Here is a 9,273-nt window from a genome sequence, read left to right on the forward strand (position 1 = left end):
TTAATGTTTTAAATTAAGCGCATAGAGGTGGTGGTGGTTGGCGGTGGTGGTAATCAGAGGTGGTGGTGGTAATCGGTGGTTGGTGGTGGTGATAATCGGAGGTGGTGGTGGTGGTAATCGACGGTGGTGGGCGGTGGTGGTGCGAGGAGGTGGTGGTGGTAATCGGTGGTTGGTGGTGGTGATAATCGGAGGTGGTGGTGGTGGTAATCGGTGGTGGTGGGCGGTGGTGGTGGGAGGAGGTGGTGGTTATATATAAAGGTGGTTATTAGGTTGGTTTTAAATTAAATTAGGTTAAGGATAGGTTAGTCATTTCAACACTTTAGGACACCCCATATAATTATAAAGAAGGTGGCCAAATAAAACATGGTCCCCTCAAAAAAACCATGATCCCTAAAAAATCATTCTCATTTAATGGATTTTTAGGCTTTGAAGAGGTTGTGTCTCATGGGCTTCTTATTCATACAATTTGTAAGAGATTTTTTTGGAAACCTATTTTGAGGCATATTAGATTTTTTTGAGGCATAATAGATAATGCCAAAATAGGGTAACTAAATAAAAAACAACATCACCCCTCATCCACCATTTTTGATAATGACATAACTACCCTTATATAATTAGTGTAAATGATCATGATTAGAATTGATTAATTATGAATTTTAAGGATTGATTAAACATTAAATTATTAGTGGTGAATTAGTAGAAAAATCAAATTTATGTGAGAGAGTTGGGATTTTTGAGAGAAAGAAGAAGAAGTGAAGAAAAAAAGCTTGGGTTTTGACTTTTGAGATTTTAGTGATTAGAAGTGACAAAAATGTGTGATTTAAATCAGAGGTACACTTCTATCGAGGTTTAATTTCTTTTATAAGTTGAATCTGCCAAAAAATTGAATTTTTAAAACCCAGATCTGCTGACCAGATGAACAGTTCGGCTAATAACTTTTGAGCCGAACTTCACTCAGAAAGTGAATCATCCACTAGGTTCGGCCTGAAAAATTGAGGTTCGGCTGGAAAATTGAGGTTCGGCTGGAAAATTGATGTTCGGCTGGAAATATTGTGAAGTCGCATTAGCCGAACATAGTGTTTCTCTAAATCATACACTAAGTTCGGCTCAAAATTGATACCGCAAGATCAGCCGAACTGATTTTCTGAAAACCCTAATTTCATCTTTGAAATCATATTCTACCGATCAAACAAAATAAAATCAATCAAAAAAAAGGTGGGTTTGTTACGCATACACTCTAAAATACATCTAAGAGCAATTGAGATTTGGATTTCGCATTCCAACATCGCTCACTTCGATTCGTGTTTCCTTTGTTTGATTAATTTCTTTATTGAATTGGAGTCCTAGATGTTTAAGTTTAAAGTTTATTTTGATTTTTAATTTTAGGTTTTTGAGGATAAGGGAACTATGACAAATTGAAATTATTTAGGGATATATAGGTAATTACACTACCTTTAGACACCCCTTATAAACCCACCTTATATAATATAATGGATGAGTATGCCTCAAAATAAGTTTCTTTTTTTGGGCCATCTCATTTTATATGTTACTCTTCCAATCGAAAGTTGTATCTCGATGTAATTTCTAGTTTTTAGCTTGATTGTAATAATTCTTGTTTCTTCAATATACTCCCTCTTTCAGGATCCGAAAAAAAAAAGAATCCTGCAGTGGAAAAGTTCCATATATCGATCTCGAGAAATGCACGGGTAACTTGTTCATTAAACACCCAACTTGCCCCGAAGACATTTATGAAGTGATTCCAAATTAATGTTGCCTTGGTCAGGGACGAACCCAAAAATCTTTGTTGGGTAGGGCTAGATCATTCATCAAAAATTTCCAATGCGGCCGAAGGCTGCGAAAATTTTTCTTAAAACAAACCGCATAATTAGGGAAAGTCGAGGTTTTCCTATAAGAGACTAGACAAATAAATATCAACATGAACTAAATTCATAGAAAAAACATGAATAGAGAGAATAAATAGTAGTTTATATAAGAAACAATGAAAAATAAGTGAGGTGAGAAGAAGAAGAGTCATGTTTTAAACTGAATTCTTGTTTAAATCTATCTTGTTATGGGATAAAATCTACTTGGGCTAGAAACTACACTATCAAACTCTGATTTTGGGTGGGCTGGACACATATTCACCCAAATTTTGCATACAAATTTTTTGTTTGACCAAAACATGGGACGGGCTATAGCCCGGGTTAGCCCCTTGCTAGGCCCGTCCCTAGCCTTGGTGCAATGAAGGAGTAAGTGATTGACAGATTCGATACTCTTTTTACACATAACACACCTATTTGCCGCAATACGACCTCTACGGTAAAGATTATCGATAGTCAAAATGGAGCCTTAGTCGGCACGTTAGAATTCGTTTTTCGGGAATCAAAAGGTACTTGGGTTCTCCAAATGCTCATAAAAGATTTTACGGTGAACTTTCCATCTTTTTCCCACTAACATCTTCTTGTGTGGTCTTTTGATAATAACTAGCATAACTATTCAAACATTTACACCACAAAGACTTAAGCATTGATGCAGGGTGGAAATTACTGAGTAGGGGGGGCCATGGGAACATGAACGCCTGACCTCTAGTGCTAAATTTTTCCTTGACTACCAATTACGTTAATTATGACCAGGGACGGATCCAGGAAAGAAAAAATTTCCTTTTAAGATCCGGGCTAGAAGTTTTGGTCGAGCAAAAAAAAAAAAAATTGGCTTGTGGATTAGGAAGCCTACCCGGGCTAAAGGGGGCTGTAGGTCCGTCATTGATTATGACAAGTCCATTTCTGCTAATCGTATAACAAAGAAAAAAATAACTAAAAAGAATCCAATAATTTGCTTGGCTAAACAATCATGGCTGCTATGAGCCAGTAGAATTCGGTAACCCCCATACATCATCCTTGTAGATAGCGCCATTGATATTGTGGTGCATGTTGAGGCCGTGTACACTAACACAATCTTAAACCTATCTAGAAGTGTTATTATTTTTTCTTTGCTTGTCGCTGTGGAGTTTTACTAAGTGAGTTGTGAAAAAAGAGAGGCAAAATATAAAAAACATTCATGCAAAATTCTCTTATTTAGATTTCTCCCAGTCATACAAACTTGATGGGTACAAGTTTAAGCGGAATTTTCTTATGAATAATAAGGCCTGATAATGATTCCTCCATGCTTATGTCCTCCTTGTTCATTCCTTTTGGTAATTCCCAATCGAAAGCGTACAATAAATTAGCAAGGATAAGCTCTGTTAACACGACAGCCATATTCATTCCTGGGAAACCCCTTCTACCTCCCCCAAAAGGTATGTATTCAAAATTTTGGCTTCCAAGATAATCAATGGAGCTATCTTTGAATCTCTCTGGGAAAAATTCTTCTGGGTTTTTCCAATATTGTGGACTCCTCCCATTTTCCCACACATTTATTAGAACCCTTGTTTTGGGGTATATGTCGTATCCATTGATCTTTCTATGTTCCATGCTTTCTCTTAGAAGCAATGGAGCTTGTGGATGCAACCTCAGAGTTTCTTTAAATACCATTTTTAAGTATTTGAAATTATCAAGGTCTGATTCTTCAACCTTCCTTTTTGATCCCACATAGTTTCTAATCTCTTCTTGAACTTTCTTCAATGCTTTTGGATTTTTAGTCAGTTCTGCCATTGCCCAACTCACTGCTACAGCCGGTGAGTCTACTCCACCAAGAAATACGTTCTGATAAGGTTTACACAGAAAATCATATATGTGTGGCGTAAGATTATGCTAAAATGTAGAAACTAAGAAGCAAGAATCAAAAATATGTACTAAAATACTAATTATTATTTTTTGGTGATAAAAACCTGACTGCTAAGTATCATGGCCATACTTGTGGTCAGACTTCAGAGGTTCAAAATCCTAAATAGAGTTTGTTGATTTCTAAAAACTTCACTCACCGTGTCAAATAATAAAAAGAGAAAAAAATGGAATTAATTACCATAAGAATTGCTTTGATATGGTCGTGTGTGAGATGAATCATACTCTGTTGATCCTTCTCTAGTTTAAGAAAAACGTATATGATGTCTTCATGATCCAGTTTCAGTGTCTCCGGGTTGACATGTTCATCTATCATTTGTTGAAAAAATTGTCCAAATCATGGAAGCATTTTTTAATGGCAATTTCAAGATGAAACTTAGCTTACATAATGACAATTCTCTTTATTGATGTTTAGAAAATCTCTCAAAACTAAACACAAGCTCTAATCTTGCTCTTATGATCAACCACAACTTTGGTGATCATATATATATAGAACTATGAATTCCTTTTCCTAGTCCTATTACCTTATTACATGTCTTTCCTTTTCTTAGAACTAGATGACTTCTAATTCCCCTAGGATTACATCAATTTCCTAATCTTGTCCTTTACTACATGTATTTCCTATTCTTAGAACTAGTTGGAACCTAATTCCCTTTAGGAATACATGCTAGGCTTTCCTTATTCTAACCAAACATGTTAGAGACTATCTTAGCCTCAATGTTGAAGTTAATCCAACATTCTCCCCCTTAAGCTTCAACTGCACTTGTGACATGTCTTGTACTCCAATCAGTTTTCTCATTTCTTCAAACTTGATCCGAGCTAGTGCCTTTGTTAGTTATCTTCTTTCTGCTGAGTTCCTGGTATGTGTTCAACGTTGATGATCTCCTTCTCGATACATTCTCGTATGAAATGATACCTTTTGTGAATGTGTTTCGTCTTCCTATGAAACACTGGATTTTTAGTGAGTGCAATTGCATACTTATTATCAATCTTGATGAGAACTTTTTCAGGTTCTCTTCCTTTGATTTCACCCAACAATTCTTGAAGCCATATTGATTGTTTAGATGCTTCTGTTGCGGCCATGAACTCAGCTTCACAGGATGACAGAGCTACTGTGTCTTGCTTCTGTGAACAACATGTAATAGGTGCTTCTCCTAGATAGAATATATGACCAGTTGTACATTTTCCATCATCTTGGTCAATATTATGACTGTTGTCACTATACCCCACAATTCCTTTTGATCCTCCTCGACCATACTTCAATCCATACGTGATTGTTCTTTTTAGGTATCTTAATATTTGCTTCATGATGTCACCATGAGACTTGCGTGGACTTTGCATATAACGATTAGCTACTCCCACTGAGAAAGCCAAGTCTGGTCTTGTGTGTAACAAGTACCAAAGACACCCAACATTTCTTCTATAACACGTTGAATCAATCTCTGCTTCTTCTTGTGCCTTTGAAACTTTAAGTCCAAACTCCATTGGTATCTTTGTTGGATTACAAGTTTCAAGTCCTGCTTCTTTCAGAATTCTCCTTGCATAAGCTTCATGTTTAATCTGAATCCCATCTGGCTTATCAACTAGAAATCAAGTCTTGTTTCTGTTGATTGAAATAATTTCTCTTCTACATGCTTGTGTCCATTTAGTCGAGACCTTTGCTTCCTGAAAATTCCTTGGTTCATCATTAACAGAAAGTAGCATAATCTCACATTCTTCTGCAGCTTGAAGAAAATAATCCTCCAGATATTGTGGCTTTTGTATCTGTCTTGTTGATTTTTGCAGTGAAATGGGTTGAGTTATTTCATCGATCTCCTCCTCTTCTTCTTCTTCTTCTTCTTCTTCTTCTTCTTCTTCTTCTTCTTCTTCTTCTTCTACTTCTTCGTTATTCTCAGTGTTTTCATTATTCTCTTCTTCTTCTTGATTAACATCATTGTTTCCATTGGTATTGATGATTATGGGTCCTTCGCCTTCATCAATTACTTGACCCCATCTCATGTGAAACATTCTTGGATCCCTACTTGGTCCATCATTAGTTTCTTTCCAGTTTCAGTTTGCTTTTTCATCGAATACCACATCTCGACTCACTATTACTCTTTTCGTTGTTGGATTGAATAATCTGTAAGCTTTGGATCCAGGCTCAATTCCTAGATGCACAAGAGTCTGAGATCGATCATCCAGTTTCTTAAGAGTTGCAGAATCAACTTTTGCGTATGCTTTGCAACCAAACACTCTTAAATGATCTATGTTTGATTTTCTCTTTCGCAAACTTCCATATGGAGTCATGTCTTTCAGAACTTTCGTAGGTATCCTGTTTATTAGGTATGTGGAGTGTCGTACAGATTCTCCCCATAGATAATTAGGTACCTACATAGCCTTTAAATAACTTCTTGTCATCTCCATTAGAGTCATGTTTCTCCTCTCCACCACTCTGTTTTGTTGTGGTGTAATAGGACCACATAAATCAGCATGAAGAAGCTCTAATGGCTTTGAGGCTCTGAATGTTGTTGCTTTTGGAAAACCTTGACGCGTTTGTTTCCCAACTAAACATGATTCACAGATCCTTGATTCATCGTTTATATGTGGTAGCCCTCGAACCATCTTGTTCTAAGACATAGTTTTTAAGGTTTTGAAACTTATGTGTCCTAACCTTGCGTGCCACTTCCATGTCTGATCTTCCAGTCTCATATTCAGACACAATGGCCTTCCAATCATGAGACTTATCTTGTAGAGTCGATTCTGTGAGCGTGAGACTCTAACTAAAAGTCTTCCACTTGGGTCATGAACTGTTAGATAATCTTGTCGCATTCTAACATCAAATCCAACTTCTATAGCTTGTCCTAAACTTAGAATATTGCTTTGTAAGTTTGGGATAAAGTAGATGTTTGTGACAAGCTTCTGTTCTCCGGTCTTGCTCGGAAATAGAATTGATCATTTTCCTTCAATTTCTACAGAAGATTCCCCAAACTTCACTTGTCCTTTGATTTTCTCATTGAGTTCAGAAAAGTAGTGTCTCTTACCAGTCATGTGATTGCTGGCTCCATTATCTAAATAACAGATTCCTTCTTCTCCATCCTTTGATTCGTAGTTCTTTGGTATTAGTTTCCCTTCGTTTAAGAATACAACTTCGTGCATGAAAAGAGTTGTATCTGCTTCCCTTGTTTCATTCTTATTTTCTTCTTCCATCTTTTGTATTCTTTCAGGGCATATAGAGGAGAAGTGTCCTGGTTTATCACATCTGTAACAAATAATGTTTGATCTATCCTTCTTTTCTTTCCCTTGGTAACAAATAATGTTTGATCTATCCTTCTTTTCTTTCCCTTGGTTTTGATCATTCTGACTTGTTGTTCGATCTTGTGAGTTAAACCTTCCTCCCCTTCCTCGGCCTCTGTTTACTCAACCACCTCTTCCACGACCTCTTCCTCTTGTCGCAGAGTTTTGTTGGTAAGAGTTTGTGTACAAGATTTTTCCTTGAGTTTCTCCATTTTTTTCTTCATCAAGGATTCTCTCTTCATATGCTTTCAATCTTCCAATTATATCTTCATAGATAGTCTTATTTAAATCTAAGACTTGTTCGAGAGAAGCTATGATATGAATATACTTGGATCTTGGTAAACTATTGAGAAACTTCTTTACCAGTTTATCTTCATCAATGGATTGTCCAAGTGACGCAGCTTTTGAGGCTATCTCTGATAGCTTTCCTGCAAAGCTATCAATAGTATCAGTGTCTTTCATCCTCACTCTTTCAAATTCAGACATTAAGGTTTGCAGACGGGCTTCTTTAACTTGATCAGCTCCGAGATTACGTGCCTTTATTGCATCCCAAATTTTCTTTGAAGTTTCCTGTTCACCAACTTGTAGAACAAGACATTCTGGTATTGCTTGAAAGAGTAATCCAATGGCAACATTGTTTTTGTCTGGGTACAATGTACCAGGATCAATTGTTTCATCAGTACCTTTATTCTCATGGCCCATACTGTGTAGTTTGTGGCGTTGAGGATTGGAACTTGTATTGATGGTGGTGTGAACTGTTTTGCACCCACAATGGTGGTTTCGGTTTCCATGGCTCAGAAACAAGCTCTGATACCAATTAATGGCAACTTCAAGATGAAACTTAGCTTATATAAAGGCAACTCTCTTTATTGATGTTTAGAAAATCTCTCAAAACTAAACACAATTTCTAATCTTGCTCTTATGATCAATTACAACTTTGGTGATCATATATATATATAGAACTATGAATTCCTTTTCCTAGTCCTATTACCTTATTACATGTATTTCCTTTTCTTAGAGATAGATGACTTCTAATTCCTTGGGATTACATCAATTTCCTAATCTTGTCCTTTACTACATGTATTTCCTATTCTTAGAACTAGTTGGAACCTAATTACCTTTAGGAATACATGCTAGGCTTTCCTTATTCTAACCAAACATGTTAGAGACTATCTTAGCCTCAATGTTGAAGTTAATCCAACATTTTTCAGTTTTTCTGTGCATTCCAATGATCCTATCAACAATCCAACCTACATTAGGAAAGAAGTTGGTCGCCGAGAAACCACTCAAAACAACCACGACTTCCTTAAGAATTGCTGTGACTGTTCCATCATCAAATTGGTTCTTACTTTGACCACTTGCGCAACCAAAAGCAACTCTGGAGATTGTTTTGTGCGCAAAACTTGTTAACTTTTCTAAAACATCAACGAGAGTGATATTTGAAGAATCAGATGATATGGATTCGATCAAAACGACGACTTCCTCTTCCCTGACTGCCTTAAAAGATTGCACCCTTTTTGTACTATAAAGTTCAAGAACACATATTTTTCCAATTTCTCTCCAATACTCTCCATATGGGCAAAAAGCCATATCTTTGTAGTTATACGAAAGACGTTTTGGTCCAGCAAGTTGAGGTCTGGTACAAAACTCAAGATCATGTGTTTTCAAGATTTGTTGGGCAGCTTCAGCAGAGGATATTACAATTGTTGGTACCATATATTTTTGATAGTGCTTGATTAGGAGGTTTTACAAGTTGATGTAAATTACCAATGATTGGAAGCTTAGGAGGACCAGGTGGGAAGTTGGGTTTATTTCGGTCATTTCTGCCTTTGAATAATGTGATGAGAAAATATACAGGAAGGAGAAGTAGAGGAAGAAGTAGAAGGAAATTATAGGGAAGAGTACTCTCCATGTACAAATGAGGTGAGATTATGATCTGATTTTGTTGTTGGTGGCGTTTTAATGTTCCCTTTATATTGCTTATAAAGAGGCATTTGGTATGTAATAACTAGCATAACTATTTAGACATGTTTGTGGATAATGTACGTCATGCTTATTGTGGTGCATGTTGAAGCCGTATACACGATAAGGATGTTACTATTTGCTTGTCGGTAACAATGAGATAATAATTACCAAATTTTACACGGGTTACCAAATACATCGTAATCGTAGTAGTTCGTAGGGTTAAAGGGTGGATTTTAGTAACCGTAGGTGGCAGCCT

The 9,273-nt window shown here is 36.6% G+C and overlaps 1 pseudogene; it reads right to left on the reverse strand.

The window, feature by feature from the left end:
- Window positions 1-3,064: 3,064 nt before the first annotated feature.
- LOC113316393 lies at window positions 3,065-8,964 on the reverse strand (annotated as a pseudogene).
- Window positions 8,965-9,273: the final 309 nt, after the last annotated feature.

The sequence above is a fragment of the Papaver somniferum genome, chromosome 10 (assembly GCF_003573695.1).
Source record: "Papaver somniferum cultivar HN1 chromosome 10, ASM357369v1, whole genome shotgun sequence".
NCBI lineage: Eukaryota > Viridiplantae > Streptophyta > Magnoliopsida > Ranunculales > Papaveraceae > Papaver > Papaver somniferum.